This window comes from Lolium perenne, chromosome 2, assembly GCF_019359855.2.
Source record: "Lolium perenne isolate Kyuss_39 chromosome 2, Kyuss_2.0, whole genome shotgun sequence".
Taxonomy (NCBI): Eukaryota; Viridiplantae; Streptophyta; class Magnoliopsida; order Poales; family Poaceae; genus Lolium; species Lolium perenne.
In genome coordinates this window covers 79,612,925-79,616,835 of record NC_067245.2, presented here as the reverse complement: position 1 = coordinate 79,616,835, position 3,911 = coordinate 79,612,925, and the positions used below count along the sequence as shown (strand labels likewise).

At 55.0% G+C, this 3,911-nt stretch overlaps 1 pseudogene; it reads right to left on the bottom strand.

The window, feature by feature from the left end:
- Positions 1-302: 302 nt before the first annotated feature.
- On the bottom strand, positions 303-3,689 carry LOC127333056 (subtilisin-like protease SBT1.6; annotated as a pseudogene).
- Positions 3,690-3,911: the final 222 nt, after the last annotated feature.

Here is a 3,911-nt window from a genome sequence, read left to right as displayed (position 1 = left end):
ACAGGACTGCTGATCAGCTTGTGCTCAAAACAGGCACGATTTCGGAGTTTCCAAATGGCCCAACAGATAGCAGCTAACCCCGCAATTTGCGTGTTTCTGCTCGCATGCAAGAACTGTGGAATCCACCAAAAATATTGCGAAAATGATCCAGGTCTAGAAGGGGCGCCAATCAACTTCCCCACAGCACTCCAAACGAATTTTGCCGCAGGACAAGTAAAAAATAAGTGAGAGATGGACTCATCACAATCACAGAACTGACAAGCGGCTCCACCCTGCCAGTTTCTCTTCAGCAGGTTGTCCTTTGTAGCAATGGCATTGTGCCAAATCATCCACAGCCAAACTTTGATTTTCAGTGGAATTCTGCTTTTCCACAAATGTTTGAAAGTTCTGTCCAGGCCTGCACCACACAGGTGCTTGTAAACAGATTTGACAGAAAATTTACCATTTTTTGTCCATTTCCAGACAGCTTTATCTTGTTCACCTGAAAGAACAGTTTGAGACATGATTCTGTGTAAACCATGAATTTGCCAAGCTAGATCAGGTGTCATCCACCTTCTGAAGGAAAAACTCCAGTTCAGTGCAGCAGCCTCTGCCACAGTTACCTCCTGTTCATTGCAGATATCATAGATATCTGGGAATCTTTCTTTTAAAGGGATTTGATCACACCAAGAATCACACCAGAAACTTGTATTTCTGCCATCCCCCACATTCATCCTTCTACCAGCCAGGTAAATGTGTTTGACCTGTAACATATCAGTCCACAGAGGAGAATCTCCAGGTCTTTTTTTTGTATAATAGACACCACCATTTGCCATATACTTTGTTTTCATAATATCTTGCCAGGGTCCTGAGCCATTCTCCAATTTCCACCACCATTTGCACATCAAACTAATATTAAATTTGTGAAGATTTTTTATCCCCAAACCTCCTTTTTTCTTGGGTCTACATATCCATTTCCACTTCACAAACTGATATTTCTTTTTATCTGCACTGCCTGCCCAAAAGAAAGATCTTATTGGTTTATCCATCTGTTCAATGTTGGTTTTATGGAGCAGCCTCATGGACATCTGGTAGACAGCAATGCTTGAAAGGCATGAGTCAATCTTGACCACCCTTCCACCAACAGACATTGTATTTCCCATCCAGCCACCCATTTTTTTCTTTGTTTTTTCCCCCAGAAAGCTCATCTCAGCAACAGAAGGCTTCCTGGCACTCACAGGTGTGCCTAAGTATTTGATTGGCCAGCACCCTTGTTGACAATTTCAAATAGACGCCAAAACGACTGCTAGCGTTTTTGACAATCATCTAGTGTAGTTATTAGCCCCACGACCGAGCAATACGTACATTGCAGTACAGATCATGCCTTCCACGTTAAGCCAACTGCGCTACGCACCTTGTGCTCGTCAGACATCCAAGTGATGTGGCCGAACTCCCATGATCCGGCCGGCTTCACGGTTTCGCTGCGGAACTCCACCGTGTAGCTCTTCTTCTCCTTCTGCCGCTTCAACACAAGTGTCGTCGGCGTCACCTTCACCTTAACTCCGTGCGGCATCGCGACGGTTACGTTGTAGGTCTCGGACTGCTCAGACACCTTTGTCACGGTCCTTGTCAGCCTGCGGACGCGGGTGTCGCCGTCGAAGACCACCACGATCGTCGGATAGTTGAGGTTGGCCGCGCCGCCGGGGAGCGCCGTCCTGCATTTTGTGAGCTCCGGTACGAAGCGTCGAATCTGCGGTGCCGTGTAGTTGAAGGAGCAGAGAAAATCGACGTAATCTTGCGTCCCGGCGTCGTAGACCAAACCTGGGTCCATCGCCAGCGCCGGATCGACCATCCCGGCCCCGGCTGCCAGCGGCGTGGCGCTCCCGACGCCGCCGCTGTCCAGTATGGCCCCATCGGCGTTGTCGGTTATTTTAACTGTAGTGATCAGCGCCGACCGCACCATGGACGGTGTCCAGTCTTCGTGCACCTTCTTGATCAACGCGGCGACGCCGGCGACGTGCGGGCACGCCACGGAAGTCCCGGACATGATATTGTACTCCGTGCTCCTCGGGTCGACGTCGGGGTAAGACAAAGCAGCGCCGGACCAGGCGGCGAGGATGTTTACGCCCGGAGCGACGAGGTCCGGCTTCATGACCTCGGGGACCACCGTGTTTGGGCCACGGGACGAGAACCCCGCCACCACCGGCGCCCGGTTCTCGACGCCGGTGACCGTGTCGCAGGAGAACACGAACGAGGCCACCGGGTACGGCTCGGACGACATGTAAGCGTCCAACTTCTTGCGCTCCGTGTTGCTCATGCTGAGGCCGGGGAGGATGAACGCCCGGCCGGGGACCGCCTCCCGGAGGCGTTCTGTGCCTTCCACGGCGACTATACCGGCTCCACCGGCGCTCTGCACGTAGATGCCGCTCTTGAGGTCGCTCTGTTTATTGTCGCACACCACCACCTTTCCCGCGATCTTGTCGGGCGTCAGGTCATTCTCGCCGCAGGAAGCGAGCACGACCGGTAACATTCCCGTGCCGTTGGCCTTCCTGGCGTACAGAGACTGGCCTCTGAGCACCGCCCCGTTGCCGAGCTTGAGTGTCGCCGGGAACACGCGGTCCATGGTCGCGGCGCCTACCGTGGTCATCCACGGCGCCACGTTCACCACGGACGATGCCTCCGGGCCGCCGTTGCCGCCCCCGACGACGACGAAGACGCCGCTGCGGTCGGCGCCGAACATGGCGATGGAGACGACGTCGTCGTAGAACTGCGGGTTCGTCGAGCCTTCCACTCCGACGGACATGGAGATGACGTCCACGCCGTCGCTCACGGCGGCGTCAATCGCCGCGACAAGGCCGTGCTCGTCACATCCATCCGTGTTGCACGCCTTGTACATGGCGATCCGTGCATTGCTCGCCACGCCATGGGCGGTGCCGCTCGAAAACCCGGATAGGCTGGCGCCACGTACCTTCGATCCGGCGGCTGTGCCGGACACGTGGGTACCGTGGCCGACCTTGTCCCTTGGAGTGAGGGCGCCATCCAGCTCGGCGGTGAAGACCTTGGCCCCGACCAGCTTGTTGTTGCACAAGCTGGCGTTGAAGCCCTCCGCGTCGACGCACATGCCTTTCCAGGTCGACCGCACGGGGCCGAGACCGGTGTCGTTGAAGCTGGCGCTCTCCGGCCAGATGCCGGTGTCGATGAAGCCGATGATGATGCCGTCGCCGAAGTTGGAGTCATGCCAGGCGCCGAATGTCTCGTTGAGGCCCATGAACTCCGGCGATCTCGTCGTGTGGGTGTAGCGCACTCTGCTCTTGTACACGCCGGACACGCCAGGGGTCCTCGACATGCGCCGGGCCTCGTCGTCGGTGAGTCGAACAGAGAAACCGTGCATCACCGTGCCGTAGGTGTGCATGAGGCGGCTGGAGGAGCTCGTGGTGGCGCGAGGGGAGTGGGTGGCCACCATGGAACTGTACCACCGATCGAGGGTGGCGAACTGAGACGGCTTGGCCAGGTGGTTGGTTTGGATGATGTAGGTGTGGGAGAATGAAGAACGAGGCTTCTGCTCGGCAGTGGCATTCTTGGTCTTCTCCATGGTGGATGAGTGCGTGGGCTGAGCAAGGACCAAAACTAGCAAAGTGCAGTGCAAAAGGACTGAGAGTGTGGAAGCCATTGTTGGTGCTTGTGTGTGAGCTTGTGGTGGAGGAATGCATGTATGTATGTGGTTATGGCTTTATAGAGAGCTTGAGCTCATATGATGAAGTCAAGACTTAATCTTTTCTTGGCGAGGTTTTTGGACGATGGTGGCTGTTGTTGCTCCAAGCCTCGTCAGGCAGAGATGGCTGCGAAAGATGCGGCGTCTTTCCAGCATTGACTTTGAGAATTGATTTTGGTTCTGCCAGAAGTACTTTTGCGTGTGCAGCAAATAGCACAAA